General features: G+C 44.4%; 1 protein-coding gene across 1 annotated transcript in view; it reads left to right on the top strand.

Moving 5' to 3' along the window:
• The window catches only part of NR2F2 (nuclear receptor subfamily 2 group F member 2), a gene marked incomplete at its 5' end in the record, with an annotated part of 198670 nt that overhangs the window by 110730 nt on the left and 66670 nt on the right, over nt 1-21270 (top strand). Inside the window, one exon of the mRNA XM_081114759.1 lies at nt 9804-9873. The remainder of the gene's footprint in view (nt 1-9803; nt 9874-21270) is intronic.

Here is a 21270-nt window from a genome sequence, read left to right as displayed (position 1 = left end):
GAACCTGGGACCCTTCTGTCCACAGGCCTGCGCTCTACCCACTGAGCCACACCGGCTAGGACAGGACTTTGATTTTTTGGTGAAGTCCTCGAAATCCCTTCCTGGAAAAACAAATGAGATTCCATTCTCCATTCTCCTGGTTAACAGTGTCATTGTCAGACCGAGATCCTCAAACAATCAGCTAAATTCCATTGTCCTGCCGAGTCCCTTCGCTTTTGTGATGCATTCACAAACTTTCTTAGTCTTCCGCCCGCTCAATGGCCCCAAATTTATAGAAACTACCAGCAAAGGTCCGTAATTGGAACCGGCTTTAAAAAGCCCTCTGGAAGGATGAGTAATCTTCCTTTTTGTCCACGGCTTCCCTAAATATCCTTGTCCTTTGTGTTTCTCTGTACCTTTTGCACCCAGCTCTGGTCACAACTCTTGTTGGCCATTTGCCAGTCTGAAATGTCCTACAAAATGAATTGCTTCTTTTGTAAATAGGAAAAATCTTGGGGAAAGATGGCTTCGCAATAGTGTGCGGGAGTTAGAGCTAGCCGGCAGCCCTGTCTGTGGGAGCCAGGGAGGGTGGTGAGTGTATAGTCGGTGCCGTGTGTATAAATCATGATTCGGAGACGATTGTGCGCTTGCCTTCCTGTCTCCTGCTGTCTGTAGTGTGGGCATCGCAGAGATTTTTTTCAAGAAAGCATCCCGTATTTCCTGTGTCGGAACGGCACATGCATTTGGGGTTCCCAATGACGCCAGTACCACAGAGAAATGGGGACACATTTGTCACCACTGGTCTGAGGCTTAATGAGGACACCGTCATTTTGCCAGTGAGTTCACCCACTTTTCCTGGCTTCCTTGTCTTACCTTTTCCTTGAGGAAGCTAATTTATTCCTCTTACAATGCAAATGCCAGCATTTTCTAATACTATTCTTGCGAGGTAACTTCTGATTTGTCCACTCCTTATCTTTCCTCTATTTCATATCATCCAATGCTATCCAGTGTGGTCAAAATTAACCCAATAATGCCCTTATAGGGCACATTATCATAAAATAATAAGCTTTTGTGCTTTTCACAAACTTAGCAACGCCAGTAGCAGCACATTAAAGGGAAAATTTTTAAGCTCGCACTTTAAAAAGAGAACGAATTCTCTATTTTTGCCCACTGAAATGCAATGGCATCATATATGTATACACACTATGAATCACTATGTGGGATTATGAAAATAACTTTCTTTCAATACGATTATTTTCAAATGCAGTTCTTTTCAAAGCATACATCTTAATGTAATATTCAAAATTATGAGGATACAATGAGAGAGAGAAAAACTATTGAAAAGATGCCTCATTCAAAGCAGGATTGGATGGATGGTCAATTAGAACTATATCCACACTTCCACTGGCAGGTGGGTTTGCTTTTTTCACCTCTGAAAATTAGCCGAAATGAAATATATTACACCAAGATATCTGGGCAGGAAATTGCCACTAGGTGTGAACAAGAGACATCCAATCGCCCCATTATAATGAAAATGCAATCAGTCATATCTATACTGAGGAAAGAAGACAAAACACTGAACTATTTAGAAAAGTACCATTAAATTAGCTCAACTTATAGTCAGAACTGGGACTGAACAAATCAATGAAGGAGATGTAAGTCCCTCTTTCAAAGACTTTTTTTAAATATCAACAAATGTTTTCTAATCTGTTTGAGCATCTATCTAACTTCAGAAGGAAAAACATGCAGATATAAACAACGTGGCTGTCCATAGACATATTGAAGAAAATCAGAACTACACACCCGGCAGGTGTGGCTCAGTGGTTGAGTGTTGACCTATGACCCAGGGCCACAGTTTGATTCCCATAAGGGCACATGCCCAGGTTATGAGTTCGATCCCCATTAGAGGGGCGAGCAGGAGACAGCTGATCAGTGATTCTATCTCATCATTGATGTTTTTATCTTTCTCTCCCTCACCCTTCCTCTCTGAAATCAATGAAAATATTTCTAAAAACGAAAAATAAGAGCTACTCATTGTATAAATTTATAAAATAATATAAATGCTCCAAACATAGTCAAATACTGAGCAAAAAGTACAGTGATGTGAGCCTGCTTGATGAGAATCACAAAGATTCTTCATCTCTCTGGATCATTTCTCAAATGGTGTGTTGCCTCTGGAAGCCAGCTTTCATCGTGGGAAAGACTTCATTGTAAGGACCAAGTGCTAATAGTCCAGCTTTGCAGGGTTAAAGAAAGAAACTGGTTTTAGCAGAAATTTTAATGGGGACCAGTAATGACTGGTGTCACAACCAGTAACACACTAGCTTGAAAAATATTAACTAACCCTGAGGCTTCACAGCTGTGTGAGTGTGAGTGTGTGTGTGTGTGTGTGTGTTAATCCTCATCCGAGGATATTTTCCCCATTGATTTTTAGAGAGTGGAGAGGGGGGAGAGAGAGAGAAACATGGGTGTGAGAGAGAAACATCAATTGGTTGCCTCCCACAGGGGCCCCGAAGGGGATCAAGTCTGTAACCACATGGGTGCCCTTGACCAGACTTGAACCTATGACCCTTCAGTCCACAGGCTCTATCCACTGAGCCAAACTGGCTAGGACGTGTGTGTGTGTGTGTGTGTGTGTGTGTGTGTGTGTGTGTGTGTGTCTTAATTCAAGTGTTTTCCCAAATGAACTTGGCCACAAAACTCTTCCTCTTGTTACTGGCCTATTTTTGTTTTCTTATGTGGTAGGGTACGCATTTCTGTGGTTGTGAACAGCTCCATTTGATTAAAATCTGTCAGATTTATCTTTTCAGCAGGAGAAAAGAAATATGTGTTTCTCCAGAGAGGAAATCAATGTGTCTTGTTGATCGATGCGGAGCGGGGAGCTGGTTGCTGTCACTTTAAGCGGAGGAGCCGAAAGACAGGGAGGCTCCCAGCTCTGGCCATTGGCTGCTGACATCATTGTGGGGCGGCCAAGCCCCGCTGAAATCTCATAATCCCTGTTTATAGGACAGACTCCCAGTCACTGGCCTGATAGTCACTATTCCGGGTTGTTCGATTACAGAGCCTGCGGCCGAGATGCCCATAGTTCCGCTCTGTTTGCGCTTCCTTAGCCACCTCTTGTAGCCAGTTCTGCTTGGCTGCTCTTCTGCACCATGAGGAGTATTCCTGCCCTCAGAGGAAGACACCAGGTCTTCAGGGGGTAACTGGGGTGCAGAATTTTCTTTCTCGGGGCAATCAGAAGGAGGGAGCCTGAGAGCAGCTCCCAGGCCACGCCAGAGCCCAGGGAGGCCACAAGCATCCTCAACGGGGTGCCATCGGAGGCTGCATGTGACAGAAATGTGTCCAAAGGGCTCCCTCCTCTTGGGACCCGCCCGCCTCCCCCAGATCCCAGAGGCTCCACAGGGAGCTACGCTGGGTGGAAAGGAAGCAGCTTCTGGCATCGTGGGGTTATGAGGCTCTGCACTAAGAGGGGCACAGCCAGCAGACACCCCCCGTTAAGCCTGAGAAATCAGGGTGAACAGGGGCCTTTGCATCAGGAGTAGTGAGTGCCTCTGTGGTTACACCAGCAACACCATTCCCATGAGCCTAGGAAGCAATGTCAGGGTTACAAACTCACGTGTCCATTGAAATTGCTGCCTCTAGAATGATATCTGTCAGTAAAGTATGAGAACTATTCATTTATGGCCAGTTTCAGTAATAATGTTCTGTGAATAAGCCCCTCTCCTAAGTAACTTTAAAAAAAATATGTTGCCAGCCAGTGTGGCTCAGTGGTTGAGCATCGACCCATGAACCAAGAGTCACTGATTCGATTCCCAGTCAGGGCACATGCCTGGGTTGTGAGCTGGATCCCAAGTAGGGGGCGTGCAGGAGGCAGCCGATCCGTGATTCTATCTCATCAATGTTTCTTTCTCTCTCTCCCTTCCTCTCTGAAATCAATAAAAATATATGTTTAAAAAGTATATGTAGAGCAGGGTGCAGTTTTATTTACGTGTAAGAATATATTCCAGCGAAAGGGAAAATTCATTTCTGGGTATTCTTAGTTTTGCCTTGTGTATTCTGCTTTTTCTCTGTAACGAGGAAACGGTACTTTTATATGTCAACACACAATAGGAGAACGTCCATTGTGATGGGAAACGCAGGTGGGCGCTTGTCTCCGCCCGCCCAAGCGGTCCTCCCCGGGTAAGCCCTTTAATCAGCTGCCTCATCGGCCTGTGCCTTCGGGTGATGGATGGCTCAGTGGCCTCTGGCCTGTCATATTGTTATTTGCTTTGAAATCTAACATCTGGGTGGCAAAGACCGGAGCTGTCTAATATCATTTTTCTAGTGTTTGAATGTACAGAAAAATACACAACAGTTCTTCTGATCGTCGGGATGAGGCAAAAACAAGCAGTTCTGCGTGTTGAAGGCAAGTCAACCTCATGAGCTTAGCTTAGGAGGAACAAAGGGCCCGGCCTGTGTCCCCTGTCAGCCTGTCTCACAGACATGGCATTCTGAGGGCCCTCAGTCATGTTTAAAACAACCCGGCCCAGCCAGTGTGGCTCAGTGGTTGAGCATCAACCTATGAACGAGGAGGTCAGGGTTTGATTCCCAGTCAGGGCACATGCCAGGGTTGCGGGCACGATCCCCAGTAGGGGGCGTGCAGGAGGCAGCCCATCTGTGATTCTCTCTCATCATTGATGTTTCTCTCTCTCCCTCTTCCTTCCTCCCTGAAATCAATAAAAATATTTTTTTAAAAAAGCACACACAGCCACAAATGCAGATTCCTTCACTGCCTGGCGTTTTCTTCCTGCTCTAAGTGGAGTTTCTCCAGCTACCCTTTGCTTCATTACATACGTGACCACATTCATGGACCATTTTCTTTCTCCTTTTTTTCTTTTTTTTAAATATATTTTTATTGATTTCAGAGAGGAAAGGAGAGGGAGAGAGAGATAGAAACATCAGTGATGAGAGAGAATCATGGATCGGCTGCCCCCTGCATGCCCCCCACTGGGGACCGAACCCACAACCCAAGCATGTGCCTTTGACTGGGAATCAAACTGTAACCTCCTGGTTCATAAGTCGATGCTCAACCACTGAGCCACACCAGCCGGGCCATTGACCATTTTCAAAGCTCTCATTTTCCTTATCACTCTGCACATACATTTTGGTTTCCTCCCCCAGAAAATTTTAGAATCTCCTCTGATGTCCACTGACCACTGTACATCCAGTGGTTCTGGTCCCCTTCTACAGTGAATTACAAATGTGTTACCAAGAGTCCTAACGGTCTCACTCCTCATTCCTTTTATCCAGGTTGTTTACTGATAGAATCGGAGACAATGCAGCATGAATTTGTGGGGTGGCCACTTTAAGCATGGTGCATGATAGAGCGATAGCCATGGAGGGAGCCTCTGGTATATTTTAGACTGTGTTTTTCAAGTTGCTGTTGCAATGGTCGGGAGAGCCAAGTGTGAATGTTGAACATGGCTGGGTTCCACAAGGGCATCAAAATATCTTAAAAGGACCCTACCTGGTTTGGCTCAGTGGATAGAGCGTCGGCCTGCAAACCAAAGGGTCCCGGGTTCAATTCCAGTCAAGGGCACGTACCTTGGTTGTAGGCTCCTCCCCGGCCTGGACCCTGGTCAGGGCACATGCAGGAGGCAACCAATGGATGAGTTTCTCTCTCATCCATGTTTCTCTATGTCTTTCCCTTGCTCTTCCACTCTTTCTGAAAATCAGTGGAAAAATATCCTCCCGTGAGGATTTAAAAAAACATATATCTAAAAGGAATTGTTGCATTAGAATGAGAAGCAGTGAGACATGCATAGCTCAAGTAGAAATCTGGAAAAGACTTTAAGGGGAAAATAAAATTCTAGTAAATGGTCTGCTGCCTAGAGGAACCACTCTTCCTTTGCCAGGGAAGCTTGAATTACCTGCCTGGCCCTTTAAGCATTTTCATGTACAAATCAAACACAGATGGCCCATTATGTTTATGACCTCCTGTCAATTACTCTAGATGGAGCATGCATTAATTATTGAAATATTTTCATAGTATACAAGTTTTTAGTGGTTACATTGCCACAGATAATTTCAACTTTCTGATTGGAAGCCAGTCTAAGCAATTTTATTTACGAGAATTAATCTCTTGAATGTAGTAAAAACTACAAATACAGTAGTAGGTGTATGGGGTTTTTTCCATTTAACAAAGCCAACCTACAAATCCTGGCCTCTATCCTTAGAAGCCAGCGTTAGGTTAGCATTGCACACAATACATAAACTCTGCCAAAATCTATTACAATTGTAGTAAATTTTGATTACTGGAGTTGTTTGTTATTTATGTTTCGAAGATAAAGATAATATTGGGAATAGCCCTCTTCTATTCGATATATAAATTACATCCATAAAATATCTTGTTTTATAAACAGTGAAATAAAAGCAGGCCAAACTTGGTTAAAGCTTCAAATGGTTGCATCTACTTTAGTTCAAGTCAATAAACACTTCAGATGATAGGAGAGTCCACGGAGTGTTCAGACTTTTAACTATGCCACTAGTTTCTGTCTGAAGGGACCACAAAATCCCAGGCCATGTAGCTGTCAGAGAACCAGAGAACAGCCCACTCTAATGAAGTCAGCACGTTGAGGAAACTTCGAGAGAGACACGTATTTCCTGTCACTCTGGCAGGAAGCTGTTCATTCAACAAGTATTAATTGAGCACCTACTATGCTCAGAGAACTTTCATAGGTACCTGGAGTACATCGGGGAACAAAGCAAAGGCTTTGCTCCTACCATGAGATTCTAACAGGTTCCATTGCCTCCTTTAACCATGTTTGCACAGAGAGAGAAGCGAAAGATCAGAGAGGTGAGTCACCTACCTGAGGTCACCCAGTGAGAAAGCAGGAAAGCCAGGATAAGAACTAAGGCCATCAGAGGCCGTATTGTTTTAAATATATATATACACTAGAGGCCCGGTGCACGAAATTTGTGCAAGAGTAAGCCTTCTTTCCCCCAGCTTCCGGCACCGGCTTCCCTGCAGCACCCAGGATCTGGGCAGCCCCGGCTTCCTCTGGAAGGTCGTCCGGAAGGCTGTCTGGTCTAATTAGCATATTACACTTTTATTATTATAGATATATATAGTTGATTTCAGAGAGGAAGGGAGAGGAAGAGAGAAATAGAAACATAAATGATGGGAGAGAATCATGGATCTGCTGCCTCCTGCATGCCCCACACTGGGGATCGACCCCACAACCCCGGGCATGTGCTCTGACCAGGAATGGAACCCTGACTTCCTGGTTCGTAGGTCAACGCTCAACCACTGAGCCACAATGGCTGGGCCAGAGACCATATTCTCAACCCACCATCTCTCTTGTGCCTTTACTGTTGCCAACTCACCCCTTCACTATAGAAGAATGTTTAGGCCAAGATGGGACGAGTGAGATTGGCATCATGGGAATGCTGGTGTCACAGCCCAGCATATGGTGGCCCTGGAAGCGGCAGGCAGTCCACACGTAGCCAGTGGCTTCTTTCTCCAGCCAAAGCCCAGCAGGTCTTGAAGTTGCTAATCCTGGAAAGGGCTGGTGGCTGGCTGTGCTCACCTACCTAGTGGCAGCTGAGGCTGGAGAAAAGGTGCTCCCCAACCAGAATTGCAGAGATTCGGCACATGTATGAGGTGCAAATCATAATCGATAGGGCCCTTCCTTACACAGTGGACCCTGTCACAGATACCATAACGAACACTGCGAATGGGGAGGATTCATATAAACATGAATGCCATGTTTGTTAAATGCTGTCAGTTAATCATAGATGTTCATTTTGCCCAATAAAAAGTAATGTATTGCCCGGCCGGCGTGGCTCAGTGGTTGAGCGTCAACCTATGAACCAGGAGGTCATTGTTCAATTCCCGGTCAGGGCACATGCCCGGGTTGCGGGCTCGATCCCCAGTGCGGGGTGTGCAGGAGGCAGCCGATCCATGATTCTCTCTCATTTCTGATGTTTCCATCTCTCTCTCCCTTTCCCTTCCTCTCTGAAATCAAAAAAATATATACTAGAGGCCTGACGCACGAAATTCGTGCATGGGTAGGCCCTCGCAGCCCCAGCTTCGTCCAGAAGGTCGTTCTGCTGTTCAGTCTAATTAGCATATTGGCTCTTTATTATATAGGATTTTAAAGTAATGTATTTTTCTACTCTAATAATAAAAACCCCTCAAGTTTCTTTAGCTCATCACACTTTTCTAAGTCTTTTTCTCTTGGTGAAAGAGAGAGGGTCAGAAACCTCAGATGACCTGGCTGAGGCCACATCACATTGGACTAGTACAGCCTAGAACCTGGCCTCACGGAGTCTGAACACGGTTCAGGCTCTTCCTTATTTCATCCTCCCCAAAGGAGATAGAGAAGATACGCTCACGTCCCGGGACCCCTCGGAGACAGGGCTCGATTTGGGTCAGAAGGAAGGAACCAAGGACACAGAGTTCAAGGGTGTGTTGGTGAACAGGGCCTGGGCAGCAGAAGCCAAGCCCTGCAAGAACCAAACATGGACTAGAAATATGCACATGGGCCCGGCCGGCGTGGCTCAGTGGTTGAGCGTCAACCTATGAACCAGGAGGTCACGGTTCAATTCCCGGTCAGGGCACAGGCAGCGACAACAACACCTATCTGTGCTGTCATCCAAACCTGAATGATATCACGACTTGTTATGCAGCGTCTGAAGCCGGTGGGCTGAGGAGGTTGCACAATGGAATTCCTTGGGAGGCCTGCAGACATAGTCTTGTGCTGACTGAATCCGGAACTTCGGCCGCAGAACACAGGCATCTGGTGCGGACCGAGCCATATTTGGAGCTCAGAGTCACATCTTGATGCTCAGCGTGCAGTTCGGAGCAGGGTCACCAGGAGCCTCCAGGCACTGAGGAATCTAGACCCACCCAGGCACCCTGAGTCAGGATATCCCCAGGCCATCTCAGTACAGCGAAGAGCTCTGGGCTACAGCTTCCCTCGCCTACTGTACATTTAACAAAAAAATAATCTACAATAATAAAAGCATAATATGCTAATTAGACCGGACGACCTTCCGGACGAAGCCGGGGCTGCGAGGGCCGAGCCCCTTGCACGAATTTCGTGCATCGGGCCTCTAGTAATAATAATCAAGAGCTTGACGTAGACTGTTCTTGTTACCGCAGGAGAGATCCAAGTGAGCTCTATTTCTATGTTCTAATTCTTTCCCCACCTAAGGGTCTAGATTCCCCATCACCCTCTGCTAAAGGCTCACAACTTACCAAGTTAAATTATATTGAAACTCAACATCTCATGCCTGGGCTATTAACCCCTCGAGTGTCGGGGAGCGCGATCACACCACTCCTGTGTTTCGCCAAAAGTGCCAGGAGCGCTATCAAAGCTTCGAAATGGCATCCAGTTCTAAGTCTGCTTTTATCAGTGATGATGCTATTGCTAAATATGTCAAAGCAGTAAAGGTTTCCTTAAGTTTTTGAATATGTAACTTCATTTACTTGCGATTCATAATTTTTTTCCCTAAACTGCTGTAAAATCAGCAAAAATGCCTTGGCAATTTTAGCATAGTCCCTAGGACATTGGTTGGCACTCAAAGGGTTAAGTGTTCCAGGCCTTTCCAAAATGCACCTTCGAACGTAAATGGAACATAAATGACCATGTGCAACCTTCTCAATGCCCAGTAACGTGGCCAAACGCTTTGGCCATCCCATCTTCTGGTTTTCTTGGCATCAAGATCAGGGGAGTCGGGTGTGTTCATAGGAGATGTTTGCTTACATCAGGATCCTTGAGGGGGATGGGGGCAGCTTCTCCCTGTTTGTAAGTGCGATGTGTGCTCTCTCTCCTATCCAGGGGGAGCCCGCCGCATATCATCATGGGACAAAGGAAGAAGGAATCTGCCAGCCCAGCAGTCACCACTCAGGTAGGGTCCCTACTGCTACTGTGATGCTTGGGTTTTGAAGTCCATTCAAAGCAATTTAAAAAAAATAAAATGACTTGCAAGTCAGCCATTCTGACAAGTTCATGGTTCCTATCCATGTCAAGTTCAGGTTCCATCTGGGTTTGCCTTTTAACATTCCTTATGTGTATATGATACACACTTTTTCAATATTGCTATAGACTTCAGCACATTTTCATGCCCACATAATATCGCACTATTGAGATGCTGTGTGTATGCAGTCAGTCTACTCCTGGACATAGAGTTGGCGTCCAGGTATTCATGATTAGAAATAAATGCTCAAGGCCAACATTGGCGGTGTTATCGGTTCAATCCAATATTTGACAGTTCTTCTTAAAGAAAAAGGAAAGACCATTCAGTAGGTCTTTTCATTGTGTTGATGGTTTCCTTTGCTGTGCAGAAACTTATAGTTTAATGTCGTCTCATTTGTTTACTTTGTTTGTTTCCCTTTCTCGAGCTAGAGCAGAAAAAAATACTGCTGAGAGAAATGGCAGAGATTTTACTGCCTATGTTTTCTTCTAGTCGTTTTATGGTTTTGAGTCTTACATTTAAGCCTTTAAACCATTCTGAGTTTATTGTTGTATATGATGTAAGAATGCGGTTTAATTTCATTTTTTTGCATGTCTCGGCCCAATTTCCTAACATTATTTATTGAATAGACTGCCTTTTCTCCATTGTATGTTCTTGCCTCCTTTGTCACAGATTAATTGACCATAAAGGCATGGGTCTCTTTCTGGGCTCTCTCTTCTGTTCCATTGATCTATGTGTCTGTTTTTATGCCAGTACCTTGCTGTTTTGGTTATTGTGACCTTTTTATATAATTTGATATCAGGTAGCGTCATATTTTCAACTTTGTTCTTCTTTCTCAGATTGTTGTGACTCTTCATGGTCTTTTGTAGTTCCATATAAATTTTTGGATTATTTGTTATAGTTCTGTGAAAAATGCCATGATACTTTTGATAGGAATTACAGTGAATCTATAGATTGCTTTGGGTAGAATGATATTTAAATTATGTTGATTCTTCCTATCCATGAGCAAAGTATATGTTTCTATTTATTTCTATCTTCTTCAGTTTCTTTCTTTAATATCTTATAAGTTTCCAAGTACAGGTCTTTTACCCCCTTAGTTAAATTTATTCCTAGGTATTTCATATATTTTCCTAGGGGTGTGTGTGTGTGTGTGTGTGTGTGTGTATTATTGATTCCTAGGTGAGTGTGTATATATATATATATATATATATATTTTTTTTTTTATTTCAGAGAGGAAGGGAGAGGGAGAGAGAGACAGAAACATCAGTGATGAGAGAGAATCATTGATTAGCTGCCCCCTGCACACCCCACACTAGGGATTGAGCCTGCAACCCAGGCCTGTGCCCTGACCAGGACTCAAACCGTGAACTCTCGGTTCATAGGTCAGCGCTCAACCACTGAGCCACACCGGCCGGGCATTAGTTAGACTTTTCAATGGTTCATTATCGCTGTATAAAAATGCAACCAATTTCTGAATATTAATTTTGTATCCTGCTACTTTACTGAATTCATTTATCAGTTCTAATAGTTTTCTTTGGTGGAACCTTTCGGGTTCTCTATATACAGTCTCATGTCATCTGCAAATGGTAACATTTTTCTTCTTTGGGAAGGCACTTTGGATGGTCTTTAACTTCTTAGAGAAAGAAAGGCAAAGTTTTTAACAGAGAATAAGAGTGGCAGAGTGGTATGAAAATCTAAGGAGAGTAGAGAAGAAGTATAATCAGACATTCTGGTAGGACGTCCACTTAAAATTAAAAATGCTAGATAATTTGGCAGTAACCAGTAAAACATAAAACATGCGTGCCCAGCACTTTCACTGTATGGCCCATGCTAGAAAAACACTCATTGCGTGTGAATGTTATGCATGTTATGAATATGAACATGTGGGAAATGTTTGAGTACATAAGAAAGTATGTACAACGCTACGCACTGCAGTGCTGTGGATAATAACAGAAACGTGGACGGGCCCTAGCCGGTTTGGCCCAGTGGATAGAGCATTGCCCTGCGGACTGGGGAGTCCCAGGTTCAATTCCGGCCAGGGGCATGTACCTTGGTTGCAGTCACATCCCCAGTGGGGAGTGTGCAGGAGGCAGCTGATCGATGTTTCTCTCTCATCGATGCTTCTAACTCTCTGTCCCTCTCCCTTCCTCTCTGTAAAATATCAATAAAATGTATTTAAAAAAAAAAAACTTGGGCAGAATCTCCATGGCTGTGTATGACAGTAACGCAGTGAGCTCTGGTATGGCCATACCAGGAGAAATGCTCAAAGCAGTTAGAGAGAATGGTGTGCGTGAACCTGTTCCTGCTGACAGGTGAGATCTCCCACACACTGATGAGGGAAAAGAGCAAGTGCACAGGTACATTCAACATGACACCTGGTTTAGAGCAGTGGTCGCCAACCTTTCGGACCTCATGGACCACCGTTGGCGACCGCTGGTTTAGAGGTTTGTTCGGACAGAGAAAGGACTAGAAAGATGCACACCTTTTCTAACGCAGGTCATAGTGAGGAAGGTGGAAAATCAGCTGAGGTGGCAAGGAGGGCATTAGCCTTATCTTCTAATGCTTTCATATTTACATAGAGAGTAAGTGTCGGGTCATTGATTTGCGTTTCAAAATGTATTTGAAAAATATAAAATTCCTTGGTCCTAAGGAATTGCTTTTCCACATATCATATCTTTTATCAAGACATCTTTCCTCTAAAATAATTTCTTTTACTTTTTAAAGTCAATGAGGTGTTGGTTAATCCAGGAGTTAATGGTTGAATTATGATAGATAATGGATGGATGGATGAATAAATGATAGATAGAAAGATAGATATATAGACAGGTAGGTAGGCATATAGGTGGATGGATGGATGGATAGATAGATAGGTAGGCATATGGGTGGGTAGATGGATGGATGGATGGATAGATAGATAGATAGATGATAGATAGATAGATAGATAGATAGATAGATAGATAGGCAGATAGATATATGGATGGATGGATAGATAGATAGATAGATAGATAGGCAGATAGGCATATAGGAGGATGGATGGATGGATGGATGGATGGATGGATGGATGGATAGATGATAGATAGATAGACAGACAGACATATGGATGGATGGATGGATGGATGATAGAGAGATGGAGAGATCGACAAGCAAACCTCCCATTGACGAATCTCCATTAGAGGTATCAGTTGTATGCAGGATTACCAAGGCAATTTTGTTCTCTATAACTGTGCATCTCCCACAGCTTAATGACGTGGCAAAATATCAAACGGCAAAGCACTGAATCACAAGGCAAGAAAATCTCATCGCATGGCATCAGCTAAAGGGGAGTGTGAAACAGCATATCTGCCTGAGATGAGAACCTTGAATGGAGCTGATTTAAAATCAAAACTAAATACTCTTGATTGGAATTTATTCCCTGAAATACTCTTCTAGGTTCTGAAACAAATGAAAGCAAATTATTTTCCAAATTAGGAATCATGTTGCCCAGTGGCATGGCTCAGTGCTTGAACATAGATCTATGAACAGGGAGGTCATAGTTCGAATCACAGTCAGGGCACATGCCCAGGTTTCGGGCTTGGTCCCCAGTGTGGGGCGTGCAGGAGGCAGTTGATCCATGATTCTCTCTCATCATTGATGTTTCTGTCTCTCTCTCCCTCTCCCCTCCTCTCTGCAATCAATAAAAATATATTAAAAATAAAAATAAATAAATTAGAAACCACGTGTATAGTCTCTTGTATCAGGTTCAGTTTTCGAGGACAAGGCAGAGCTAATGCGATTTTCATCTGGGTCAGCAGATAGCGGTTGTGGCAAGATCATCTTTGTTCCCCTAGGACCTTTTCACTTAAGAACTTGATGGTGTGGGGGTCAAGTGTTAGAAGAGGGACTCCGGCACATGACAGAAAAGAAAATATTAACCCACTGTGTAGTCAAGAGCTGGATTAATCTTTGAAGCAATTGGAAAGAGAATTGGAACATGAACCCCAGGGAACAGGTCAAATAGTTTGAAAATGGCCCCAAACATGTCTACTTGTAACGGGCCACTTCGGTGAATTTTTGGCTCTTGGAATCATATTGTTTTTAACTCCTTGATTCAGAAGCAAATTTTAATGGAAGTCATTTTATTTTTTCATGTGTTTTAAAAGTAACAACCACTGGCCCAGCAGGCATGGCTCAGTGGCTGAGTGTTGACCTATGAACTTGAAGGTCACAGTTCGATTCCCAGTCAGGGCACATGCCCCCGGTTGGAGGCTCGATCCCCAGTGTGGGATGTGCAGGAGGCAGCCGATTCATGAATCTCTCTCATCATTGATGTTTCTATCTCTCTCTCCCTCTTCCTTCCTCTCTGAAATCAATAAAAATATTTTAAAAAATAAAATAAAAGTAACAGCCACTGAACAGGGCTTTTCAAATAGATACGAATTTTGTTAATCTAAAGTTGAAGACAGTCTTCCTGAGCACATGAGAGCCACTCTGGGAAAAGAGTGATTAATGAGTAACTTTGCAGTGAAAAGGCCTTGGAAACTCCCTCTCTAAACATTATATCCGTGCTTTCCTTCTGAAATACATTAACAGCCTCCAGGGGTCTCAGAGATGCTGGCGACCCTGTGGGCAGACTTCAGAAGTCCCTGAGGTCTCAAAGCACATGTGCGCACGCTCCACCCTCCCCATCCCTGTCCTGCTCTCGGCCACCCCCACCCCCACCCCCAGCCCCAGCCAGTGTTTGGAGATCGTGTAGACCGGAGTTCTCCCAGAGAGAAAGATTGATAAAGCAGAGCAATCGCAGTTATTTCCTATGCATGAAATTGATTAAATGCTTCACTAAATGGCTTATAAATTCGCTTCTCATATTTCTGTCACCCACTGAAAAGATTACAGAAACCCCGCATATAACCATGTTGTATACAATACCAAATTACAAAAGGTTGTAAAAACTAATGTTTTGTTTAAAGTTTTGAGCAGGACCATATGCCTTCAGTGACCTTGAGTGAGCTATTTTAATTCAAAACATTTCAAAGAATGGAAAGGGGAGAAATTGCCAACTGCAGAGCAAGCCAGATGAGTGGCGGGTAGACCAGCTAGCCCCAGTGAACTGCTCTTTCTCACAAGGGTATGAAGTCCGCTCCTAGCAATGTCTTGTGTCTCCGAAGCTGGGAGCTCATGTGATACCCACAAGGATATATTTACAGAAGAGATGAGAAAAGGGCTCCCAGACCTCCCAAGTCTAGTCTGCTCCCTTATTTTTAGCTCAGAGATACCTCCTAATGAGTTCCAAGTCTTGTGCAGACGTGCAGGATGATGTAGAAAAGATGACAGCCTGGCCGGCGTGGCTCAGTAGTTGAGCATCGACCTAGGAACCAGGAGGTCACAGTTTGATCCCCAGTCAGGGCACATGCCTGGGTTGCGGGCTCGATCCCCATTGTGGGGTGTGCAGGAGGCAACCCATCAATTAGTCTCTTTGATCATTGATGTTTCTCTCCCTCTCCCTTCTTCTCTGAAATCAATCAAAATATATTTTTTTAAAAAAGAAAAGATGACAAATATTAGCACGGGTTGGTGGGACTGGCTTATTTTTAGGTTGTTTTGTTTGTTTATTTTTAATCTTGACACATCTTTCCTTTCGGCTGAGCCTTCCAAGTCTTGTGCAACAATCGGGGAATATTTTAGCAAAGAGGCGATTTATAGGCAAACATGTGACCTACAGATGTTACTGGGGAAGCTAATCCCTTTCTTAGCATGGCCTTAAAAGTGCCTTCGCCGCTCCGGGGAAAATGATATTCCCTCATCACATTTATAAGACATCATGTCCCCAGCAAGAATCAACATTTGGCGTTAACACGCAGCCTGGGCGGACACTTCAAGAGGAGATTTCTACAACATAGGCTGTGCTTCAGATGCCACTGGCCTGACCTCTGTAGCTCACGCCCCCACTGCCCTAGCACCTTCGGGATTAGCCAATGAGAAAAGCAAGATGCTGCGCCAGCCACAGCCCCTGGAACCCAGTGCAGTGGACCTACCCAGGGCAATGCCGTCGGTGGGCGGCGAGGCGTTTCCCACATCAGCCTAGGCACACATCTGCTTCCGTGGGGGTTTCTAGGTACAAGCCAGGAGTTCCAATGAAATCATCTCTCGCTTGTGAAAAATACAATGTAATCTCACTAGTAAAATCCAGGGATTTTTTTTAATCAGTACCTGTTCTGGGAGATCCGCCAACAATTCAGGGATGATTTAACCGGACCATCAACAGCTGGACAATTTATTTAACTCTTTGGTGATGTTACATGAGCCTCCTAGATGGCTTCAAGCCACCACATAATTAATGTTGATGCCAGACACGGAGGGTTTCATAAATCATAACAAAGAAAGACATTCCTTATTATATAACATCTAGAATAAACTAGCTTCGACCCACCGGTGTGTGTCATCTTAAAAGATCTGAATTCCTGTTTCCTAAAGTGTACTGCTCAGAACACTAGTTTTGCAAGGTCACGCTTTTTTATATGTATACTAGAGGCCCAGTGCACAAAATTTGTGCAAGGAAGTCGGCCCTCACAGTCCCAGCTTCGTCCGGAAGGTAGTCCAGAAGGACGTCTGGAAGGTCGTTCGGCTGTCTGGTCTAATTAGTGTATTATGCTTTTATTATTATAGATTTTTTATTATTATTGATTTCAGAGAGGAAGGGAGGGGGAGAGAGAGACAGAAACATCAATGATGAGAGAGAATCATTGATCCGCTGCCTCCTGCACGCCCCTCACTGGGGATCAAGCCCGAAACCCGGACCTGTGCCCTGACTGGGAATCAAACCGACAACCTTTCAGCCAGCCGAGCCACACCGGCCAGGCCGTTCCCTCATTTAATTTTTTCTGTAAACCATTTGCACGGTTCAGCCTCTTAACTAGGGTGAGTGACAAATGACCCCCGCGCAGCTCCGAGGTGATGGATGGTAACGCCGAGTTGCAACCTTTTGGCAAAGATCTTTGCTCTCCGGCCTTGGTTCCCCAACTGGAGGATGCACCAGAAGCACCCAGAGGCTGCGTTAGAACAGGGATCTCTGAGCCTCACCCCCAGCGTGTCCCATTCAGCCGGGCTGGTCTGAGCCTTGAGAAATCGCCTCTCTCCTAGCAATCTCCCAGTGACGTGGAGCCTCCTGGTCCGGGACCCACTCGGGGAATTACCGCGTCCACCAGCTCCCTCACCTGCTTGATCAAAGCTACCACCACAAACTGACAGCCCTGCCCCAGAGCACTCAGGGGGTCTCCAGGAAAGAGACTCAGGAATCTGTATTTTTTTAATTTTGTTTCTTTTGTTAATCCTCACCTGAGGATATTTTTCCATTGATTTTTAGGGAGAGTGGAAGAGAGAGGGAAAGTTAGAGAGAAATGTCAATGTGAGAGAAACACATCAGTGGGTTGCCTCCTGCACGAGCCCCAACCAGGGCCCCGGGCCGGGGAGGAGCCTGCAATCTAGGTACATGCCCTTGACGGGAATCAAACCCAGGACCCTTTGGTCCATAGGCCGACACTCTCTTTGGTCCATAGGCCGACACTCTCTCCACTGAGCCAAACCAGCCAGGGCGAGGATTTCTATTTTTAATAAACGCCCCAAGTGATTCAAAGCATCCAGGACCCCTTCAGCCTGAGACACAGGGCTCACCTTGTGGATCAGGGCTGGGACCCCTGCCTGCCTCTGAGCCCAGGAATCTCCCGACTCCAGGCCTCTTCAAAGGGCCAGGAGGCTGGGCCCCGTGAATGCCCCAGCCAATAACTTGTCGGGTAATTGGCATATTGATTGCTAGTGTCATCATGTTTTAGCAGATATAAACCCCTCACTCTAGGACACGGCCCCCGACCATCCAGCGAGTCATTGTTTATTCATCGCAACTCCCAAACCGGCCCTTGTCAGTTTCTGCTGCGGGGCCGGCAGATAAGAATCAGCAGGTCATTGGACGCACACATTCTTAACATGACTGACCCATGACATCTCCCAGGGCAGCCAGGGAGCCTGCCATTCCAGGACAAAGCTTTTCTTTCTTCCTCCTTATCTGGCCCCAGATGACTCGGAGGTTTTGATTAACTCATTAATGACTGAAGATGTCATTAGAGGCAGTAGAAGGGTTTGTTGTGTTGTCTTTTATTTTCTTTCTTTTTTTTTTTTAAGTGGGATAAGTGTACAATTTGTTCATGGTGGGAGGGGCTGAGCTCACTGATGAAACAGCTGAGACAAAGCCAGGGTAGAGACGGGGTTCTTTTATTACAATTTAAAGTCTGGTGGACAAGTGCTGGGCCGGAGACGCTGCCGACAGAAATAATCAAGTTGACAAAAATGGGGTAGTTCGATGAGGAAATCGAAAGAGCAACCCAGAAAACTCGGCAAGTCCTATGGTGTTGTGGGCCCAATCTTTTCAACCTGACAGCTAAATTCACACACACAAAACAAATTTTATTTTTTTTTTTTTGAATAAGGCTTTGGAATCTCTGTGTTTCTTAACCTGCACATTCATTAAGCCGTAGCTTGCTCCTGCCTGCCTTTAATTTTCACATCTGCAGAATTGCTTTTAAAAATCAAATGAGACCTTTTGAAGGCACTCGAATGGCAACAACCTTAGGTTTTTTTATTTACTCTGGGGTCTCGGGCTTTTCATCCGGGCTGTGTGTCCAATTAATGGCATATCTCAAGGAGCACCGAGCCTTCTGGAATCTTGAGGCTCGAAAAAGCAAGCAGACTATTTTCATTAGAAGTGATTGGCTTGAGAATAAACTGGAGAGGAAATGTTCAATAATTATGATGACTTTTTTAGATGAGCTCACACAGAAACGTCAGTCACAGAAGGTGTTTTTCATTTCAAGGGAGTCTTTGAGGTCCTGCTCCAGCCGATTCCTTTTTGGGGTTCAGCCGCGGGCATGTCAGAAGGCTGCTCGGAGAGCAGGTTTACACTGATTTTATCAGACGGCCTAATTCACTTGGCAAAGAGAACGCCTCTTATTAGAGGTATCTCCCATGTTAGTGTTTACGAAATTTTACTATTGTCAAAACACATTATAAATGAAGGGATCCTCATAGCACGTGGCAAAACCACTCCCTGGGAAAGAATATTGCTGTCTGAGAAGCTAAAAAGATTCTTGCCCAAGGAAATTGCTGTTAGTCAACTATGACCACGATTTAAATGGTTTTCTACTTTTAAAAAAGTCACCTAATTATATTCTGTATGTATTTGCCTCGTGGAGAATTTTGTTCATTACATACTATGTTTAATAGAATAATTAGTTAATATTTGTAGATTAATTAAATACAGGAATTGTACCTAATTCGGTAATAATGGTCTTAAAGGCTTTTGGTTGTTTTGTGTGTGTTTTTACCTTTCTGTACACGATGCCGAACACCCGGATAAAACCTGGGGGGAAAAACAGTCAAAAACCCAGATGTTTTCAAAGATCCAGATGTATGGTGTCAAGTAAACAAAACATCAAGGATTTTTACTAATTTTTTCCCTTTCCAGCCAGATGTTTGGTGTCATATAAACACAGTCTTAATCTGTTCCGTCATAATCACAATGTTCTTTAATGTCATTTGCCAATATTTGAATCCCTTCTCCACCAAATATCTCTAAAAATCCTTCTGTTTAATTCATCCCCGGGGGCGGGGGAAGGCAAAGATTTTTTTTTTTTTCCCAGAAACAAAAAAATTGAATGCCCAGCAGAATCATACCACAAGAACACCAGCCAAAATGGTGCCCACGTCTTTCTGTTGAAATACACTTCCTATCAGTGGTTTTATTTATTTTTATTATTTTTAAAAAATATACTTTTATTGATTTCAGAGAGGAAGGGAGAGGAAGAGAGATAGAAATATCAATGGTTAGAGAGAATCATTGATCAGCTGCCTCCTGCACGCCCCCTACTGAGGATCGAGCCCACAACCTAGGCATGTGCCCTGACCAGGAATCAAACTATGACCTCTTGAGTCTCTATCATTGGTTCATAGGTCGACGCTCAACCACTGAGCCACACCAGCCAGGCCTATCAGTGGTTTAAAACAGCGAAAGATAGTTCAGCTTCAATGGTTGAAATGGCAACTGCATTTTCATTGGCAGGCACTTGCTAATTTCAATTCTAGTAAGTAGTTTCAGAGAGTAGCAGGCTATGGAGTGTGAATGAGGGCCATCTTTTCAGTGGGTTTTCTCCCAACTTCCTCCCTTATTGCCAAGTCCCACTAAAGGTGGCTTGACCTTTTAGGAACCCTCTCCACTCTGGTGACTCGGGGTGTGCACAGGCACTGACCTGAGAGTTTCAGGGCTGGATGTTGGGTCCTAGCACCTCCACTTTCTAGCTGTGTGGCCTTGAGCTAGTCATTGACGCTATGAACCTCCGAGTCGCCTGCTTTAAAATGAGACGAACTGACGAATGTTCCTGACCCAGCTCACCTGAGGATGTGGTGGAAAGAACTTCGGAATGACAAATGGCTGCCAATATAAAGACCTCATTAATATGCAAAATATTTGTATCATCAATTTTATGCATAATTAATATGTAAATATTACTATGTAAAAGCATCCTTAGTGGTAATATGAAATCCAGGGTACAATAGAGATAGTCACACTCAAAAAGATCTGGTCAGATACTGTTTACAAATTACACACGGGAATGGCTGTAATCATCAGGTGTGCAAACCAATACTCCCTTGTACTCCTGTGCCCTCTGCTCTTCACCCCGCTGAGAGGAGAAATCGTTTTAGGGTTCTCTCTTTACAGTAACTAAATAGACTGACCATAAAGCCCACTGACTGGGCCTTTATTACAATAAAGCACTTTTGCCAATTTAGACCCATTCTTTTGGCCAACTGGTCTACTTAACCTCCATGCACTCACACACTCTTCCGGCCAATGGTAGAGACTCAAGCCTGCGCACACAGCAATTTTGTGGCTCCAAAATATTCAGAGAGACCTCATGCTTTCTATCAAGGGAGATTGCTTTCGAGCTCTTTTTGCTTTTAGTAAAATGTGCATCTGAGAAATTGTCGTCAAAGGATAGGCCAACTTTCCACCTCGGAATGTCAGAGTTTCTGTTGAGAAATCAACTCATGTACTTGTAAAATGCTAAAGAGCATTCAGGCCCTAGCGGGTGTTGCTCAGTGGATAGAGCATTGGCCTGTAGACTGAAGGGTCCGGGTTTGATCTGGTCAAGGGCACATACCTCAGTTGCAGGCTTGAACCCCGGCCCCGGTCGGGGTGTGTGCGGGAGGCAACCAATCGATGTGTCTCTCTCACATCGATGTTTCTCTCTCTCTCTGTCTCTCCCCCTCCTTTCACTGTCTCTAAGGATCAATGGAAAAAATATCCTT

This window comes from Myotis nattereri (assembly GCF_964212035.1).
Source record: "Myotis nattereri genome assembly, chromosome: 21".
Classification (NCBI taxonomy): Eukaryota; Metazoa; Chordata; class Mammalia; order Chiroptera; family Vespertilionidae; genus Myotis; species Myotis nattereri.
This window is presented reverse-complemented; position numbering and strand designations above follow the sequence as displayed.